The sequence below is a fragment of the Pan paniscus genome, chromosome 23 (genome assembly GCF_029289425.2).
Source record: "Pan paniscus chromosome 23, NHGRI_mPanPan1-v2.0_pri, whole genome shotgun sequence".
Classification (NCBI taxonomy): Eukaryota; Metazoa; Chordata; class Mammalia; order Primates; family Hominidae; genus Pan; species Pan paniscus.
In genome coordinates this window covers 45,439,727-45,446,352 of record NC_085927.1, presented here as the reverse complement: position 1 = coordinate 45,446,352, position 6,626 = coordinate 45,439,727, and the positions used below count along the sequence as shown (strand labels likewise).

Genomic DNA, 6,626 nt, shown 5'->3' with positions numbered 1-6,626 from the left:
GGTGTGAGCCACTGCACCCAGCTTTTATATATTCTGTTTATTAATTCCTTATCAGATGAATAGTTGCAAATATTTTCTCCCATTCTGTAGATTGTCTCTTCACTCTGTTGACTGCTTCCTTTACGTGTAGAAGCATTTTAGCTTGAGGTAATCCCATTTATCTATTTTTGCTTTTGTTGCCAGTGCCAAAAAACCTTTGCCCAGAGCGAAGTCCTCCCGAAGTGTTCCCCCAATGTTTTCTTCTAGTAGTTTTGTGGTTTCAATTCCTGCATTTAAGTCTTTAATCCATTCTGATTTGATGTTTTCTATATGGTGAGCGATCAAAGTCTAGTTTCATTTTTCTGTATATGTGTATCCAGTTTTTCCAGCAGCATTCATTGAAAAGACTGTTCTTTCACCATTGAATGTTCTTGGTGCCTTTGTTGAAAATCAGCTGGCTGGTCTCAGTGGAGACTCTGCTCTGGGAAGGAGAAAGAGGTGGGACCTCATGCAAGCCGTGAAGGTGCACGGTAGGCAGCTGCAATGGTGCTGCCATGCACCCTAAACAGGTATCTGCTGCTCATGGTCAAGGAGCACCTGGAGTTCCACCTGCCAAACACTGAATGGTAATTGTCTGATGTTGAAGCTTAAATGCCTCAGGAAATAAAGTCTTTGCTTTCGTTTTTTGGAGGTCAGTTCGCCAGCAGTCAAGAAACATGGAAAGTCACCATTTTAAATTCTTGGCATTCCCTCTGAGGATATTGCAAGAGATTTCATGAAATGGACAGTCTATGTGTGAACTATGGGATCATGCACAATCTCCCGAGGAGCTGTACAGTTCTCTTAAAAATTACCCTGTGGACAAGATGGTTCCATTTCTACATTCGTCAGACTCTACATATAAAATAAAGATTCACACTTTTAATAAGACATTGACACAAGAAGGGAAAAATCAAGCAAATAGATGCAATTGAATGTCTGCCATCTGAAGAAAAAGTGAATTTAAAGAAACCACAACATACATTCTCTGTTTTGGAGGATCATGGTTTGGACCCAAACTGCATCCCTGAGAATCCACATAATAATTATTTTGGCAGATGGATTGCAGATGGCCGGAGAGAGCTTATTGAGTCATACAGTGTTAAAAAGAGACACTTTGTTGGAAATACAAGTATGGATGCTGGTTTGTCATTCATCATGGCTAACCACGGGAAAGTGAAAGAAAATGATATTGTCTTTGATCTGTTTGTTGAAACAGCAGTGTACTGTAAACTGGGTCTTCTCGAAACTCACTCCAACCGAATGGATAAGCTTCTGTTTAAGACAGCAAAGGAAAGCTTTTCTGTTCCTCTTGACAACTAGTTCTTCTAGGTGGCCTCCTGATAGCATGTGCCCATTTTGGTATATATGTTTATGGGACAGACATGGACCACAACATAGTTCATGGCTTGGGAATGGCCAGTAGGAAAAAACAGATATGGAGAGGACCAGATGAAAACATTAGGGCCAATCTTTGTCAATATGGTTTAGAGAAGTATGACCTTGAAGTTCTGGTTCCAGATGCATATAAACCTTCCTGGAGAAAGGGCATATATATATATATATATATATATATATATATTTTTTTTTTTTTTTTTTTTTTTTTTTTGAGACAGAGTCTCACTCTTTCGCCCAGGTTGGAGTGCAGTGGTGGGATCTTGGCTCACTGCAAGCTCCGCCTCCTGGGTTCACGCCATTCTCCTGCCTCAGCCTCCCGAGTAGCTGGGACTACAGGCGCCCGTATTTTGATCCTCCATATGGTATCAGAGAATCTATGAGAAGAACAGTTTCACCGAAGGAAATACCAAATGAGATAGAAAAATGTCCAGAAAGCCACATTCCTGTTTCCTTGAGTTATCATCTGAGTGATATGTTTTTTGACTTGTTAAACTTCTCAGCTGAGACCCTTGTGGTAGGTGGAAGACTAGTCTATGGGTTACTAATGTATATACCAGAATACACTGAAGAGAGATGGTGCCCTGGCATCCTTGCCTGAAACTCATTAGCAACTGCGAGCAGAAGCTTTCAAGTCACACATCAAGGTGCTTGATAACAATGGAAATGGTGAAGAAATTTGAGAACTGCGACCGGTATTCACATCTGCAAAGTGATCATTTTCTGCCAATACCAAGGTCATAATTCCTTCCATGAGAAATATTTTAGTGGGGTAACAGAAAGAATTGCCAAGGAAAAACAATCCAGCTACGAATGAAAATTAAGATTTTGACAATGAAGAAAGGATGAGAATTTGATAGAAAAGACATGTGGATGTGAACTTTCATGTATGATCCAGACAATATGTCCTGTTTTAAAATATTTTATATAAAAAAGGTACAAAGTAAATTGAGCAATGGTTTTAAAGTTATCTTTGTTTTATAGAATTTTTTTGTTGTATGTGTTACAATTCTTTTTTTTTTTTTTTTTTTTTTTTTGAGATGGAGTCTCACTCTGTCGCCCAGGCTGGAGTGCAGTGGTACGATCTTAGCTCACTGCAACCTCCACCTCCCAGGTTCAAGCGATTCTCCTGCCTCAGCCTCCTGAGTAGCTGGAATTACAGGTGCATGCCACCACGCCCAGCTAATTTTTGTATTTTTAGTAGAGACGGGATTTCCCCATGTTGGTCAGGCTGGTCTCAAACTCCTGACCTTGTGATCCACCCACCTCAGCCTCCCAGAGTGTTGGGATTACAGGCGCGAACCACCACGCCATGTTACAGTCTTTTGGATCTTATTTAATTTATATTTGTACTTTCAAGTATTCATGGTGATTGACTCACAACAGTTTTTTTAAACAATCTACAAAGGCAATTAATATTATTGACTTTTAAAACATATCTGCTGGATACTATAAGCAATTAATTAATAGTAGTTAAGAATTTATTCATTAAGACTGGGCACAGGGGCTCATGCCTGTAATCCCAGCACTTTGAGAGGCCAAGGCAGGCAGTTCATTTGAGATCAGGAGTTCAAGACCACCCTGGCCAACAGGGTGAAACCCCATCTCTACTAAAAATACAAAAACTAGCAGGGCGTGGTGGCAGGTGCCAATAGTCCCAGCTACTCAGGAGGCTGACACGCGAGAATCACCTGAACCCGGGAGGCAGAGGTTGCAGTGGGCCGAGATCATGGCACTGCACTCCAGCCTGGGCAACATAGTGCGACTCCATCTCAAAACAAAAAAAAAGAAAGAAAGAATTTATTCATGGGGTAGATTTGTTTAATTTGGTTTATGATTATCATCGATTTACATTGCCACTAATAAACCATACCGAGAATTTCTAAGAAAACAAAAACGAAAGAAAAAAAATCAGTTGGCTGTAAATACATGGATTTATTTCTGAGTTTTCTATTCTGTTCCATTCATCTATATATATTTTTTTATGCCAGTACCATGGTTATTTTGGTTAAGATAGCTTTGCAGTATATTTTAAAGTCAGATAGTGAGATGATTCCAACTTGCTCTTTTTGCTCAGAATTGCTTTGGCTGTTTGGGATCCCCATATGAATTCTAGGATAATTTGTATATTTCTGTGAATAATTTCATTGGTATTTTGATAGGGATTACAATTGAATCTGTAGATCACTTTTGGTAGTATGACCATTTTCACAATATTAAGTCTTCCAATTCATGAACATGTGATATGTTTCCATTTTTTGTGACCTCTTCAATTGCTTTCATCAGTGTTTTATCATTTTCCTTCTAAAGATCTTTCACCTCCTTGGTTACTTTTATTCTTAGGTGTTTTAGGGTTTTTTGTATTAATGGTTATTGTAGTCAGGTGAGATTCCTTCCTCAATTTCTTTTTTTGCTAGTTCATTGTTGGTGCATAGAAACACTACTGGTTTTTATATGCTGATTTTGTATCCTGCAATTTTACTGTATTTGCTTATCAGTTCTAAGAGTTTTTTGATGCAGCTTTTAGGGTTTTCTGTATAAAATCATGTCATCTGCAAACAAGGACAATTTGACTTCCTTCTTGCCAATTTTGATGGCATTTATTTCTTTTTCTTGCCTAATTACTCTGGCTAAGACAAGACTAGCAGTCTTCTTGGGAGGAAGAGCCTTTGAGGAAGGGGATGATGGAGGAGCTGAGTGGGCAGAGCTGTAAGTCCTGTCTCCGACAGAACAGTACCCCCACCCCACTGAAAAAAAAAAATGGTTGTGCTTACCTTTTTAAAAGTTTGGGAAACACTGGATCTGACTGATATTGCTAAAGTCCCTTTCCGTTCTGACATTCTATAGTGCAATATTGGGCTAGGGAAATGCAAAAGAGTGAATATTCATTACTTGTTCTAATTTAATTTAATCCTCACAACAGCCCTATGAAGTGAGGGTTGTTTATTTTTATTTTTTGTATTTTTAGTAGAGGCTGGTTTTCGCCATGTTGGCCAGGCTGGTCTCGAACTCCTGACCTCAAGTGATCCACCTGCCTTGGCCTCCCAAAGTGATGGAATTGGAATTAAAGGAGTGAACCACCACGCCCAGCCGATTTCCTTTTTTTTTTTTTTTTTTTTTTTTTGACAGAGTCTCACTCTGTTGCCCAGGCTGGAGTGCAGTAGCACGATCTTGGCTCACTGCAACCTCCGCCTCCCAGGTTCAAGTGATTCTCCTGCCTCAGCCTCCCTAGTAGCTGGGATTACAGGTATGCACCACCATGCCTGGCTAATTTTTTGTATTTTTAATAGAGACGGGGTTTCACCGTGTTAGCCAGGATGGTCTCGATCTCCTGACCTCGTGATCTGCCCACTTGGGCCTCCCAAAGTGCTGGAATTACAGGCGTGAGCCACCGCGAGCGGCCGAAGTGAGGGTTATTTAACTCAGTTCTTCCATATGTGAAATGCAAACTCCACCATCCATGTGCTATTTAGGTCAATCCGTGGCACCCTCAGTACCTTAAGAGCGGTGCAGATAAAGTAACAGAGGGGCAGCGATTGGGAATGGTGATTTCTGGCTGGAATAAAAGCCTCCCCTTCTGGCTGGAATAAAAACATCCCCTTCCTCAAAGGCTACGGAAGAGTTCCCTTCGAGCTGAGCTTTGAAGGCTGGACAGGGAACCCACCAGGAATGGGTGTGAACAAAAGCACAAGACAGGGAAAACCCAGGGTGAGTTCTGGGCAGCCCACGATGGCTGGTGTGTGAGTGGGGAGCTAGGGAAGGGAGAGGAGAGAGGTGAGCCTGGAGAGGCAGGTCAGAGAGGGGCTTACCTTAACCATTAAGTCCCCCTGGCAAAGAGGTGGTACAGATTCTCCGCATAAGCAGAGAGAAAGAAAGAGCACCAGCTTTCTGAAGGCAAAAGTCTGCAGAATGTCGGGCTCAGGGAGAGAAGACAGGTTTTGCCTTCTTTCCATGTTCGCCAGGAGCAATGGCCCCAAGCCATAAGGGAGGAGGAATGAATGAATTCATGAATGAATTGAACCAGTATTTATTCACCACCTCTCAACCCCAGGGTCTGCGCCAGATGCTTTCACTCATATTAACTTATTTAATTTTCGTAATAAGCCCGTAAAGTAAGTGTTATTATTCTCAAACTCTCACTTGGCAAACATATACAGAGTGCTTATCATGCCAGAAACTATGCTTAGCCCTGGAGAGACAGAGACGAGCAAGACAGTGGAAAGAAACGATTTAAAGCCCAAGGTTTGAATCACAATTCTGTGTTTTACTGGCTCCATGTCATTGGCTAAGATACCTCTCTGTGCCTCAGTTTTCTCATCTATAAAATGAACATCATAACAGCACCTGCCGGGGACCCTTCTAAACCCTGTTAGAAAGCTTGGCTGCCGGAATATCATGTGAACCCTCAGTTGCATCTGACTGGGTAAGGGGCGGGGGCTCTACCCGTAGGCAGCCAGCCCATTGGCCATGGGCTTATGACATAGCCTATGGAAAAAGGGGTGGAGCATAACAAATTCTCTCAGTGAACTGGAAAATGCAGGGAATGAAGTCCAAGCAGAACAAAAAACAGTAATTTATTCACATGCATCCACAAAGGTTGGAAAGATAAAGCTGGGCATGGTAGCTCACGCCTGTAATCCCAATACCGTGAGAGGCTGAGGTGGGAGGATGGCTTGAGGCCAGGAGTTTTAGACCAGCCTGGGCAACATAGTGAGACCCTGTCTCTACAGAAATAAAAATAATTAGCCAGATGTGGTGGCACACACCCGTGGTCTCAGCTACTTGGGAGGCCAAGGTGGGAGGATGGCTTGAGCTCCAGAGGTTGAGGCTGCAGCGAGCGGTGATCGTGCCACCCGCTCCAGCCTGGGTGACACAGGGAGATGGTGTCTTGGGGGAATAAAGAGGTTGGAAAGAGATACGAATGCTTCAATTTTCTAGCTTTTGAAACCCACATGGTTTGACTAGTGAAGCTGCACCTCCTACGATGTATCTGGTGCTGGACAGTGTTCAATGCAGGTTCGCACCCAACGTCCCCACCATAAAGCTGCAAGCTGAATAGGCAGAGATTACTTGCCCCACTTTACAGATAAGAAAACTGAGATGCACAGAGCAAAGTGACTTTGAAGGGGCCCCAAAGCCTCCCATAGTGAAGCTGGTGTGCAGATTCCAGTCTGGCTCAGTTCTGGGTCTGGGCTGTCTCCATTACTCAGGCT

The 6,626-nt window shown here is 42.5% G+C and overlaps 1 pseudogene; it reads left to right on the top strand.

Annotated features, from left to right (window-relative positions):
* Positions 1 to 522: 522 nt before the first annotated feature.
* Positions 523 to 3,430, top strand: LOC100994972 (tRNA (guanine(10)-N2)-methyltransferase homolog; annotated as a pseudogene).
* The last annotated feature ends 3,196 nt before the right edge of the window (positions 3,431 to 6,626 follow it).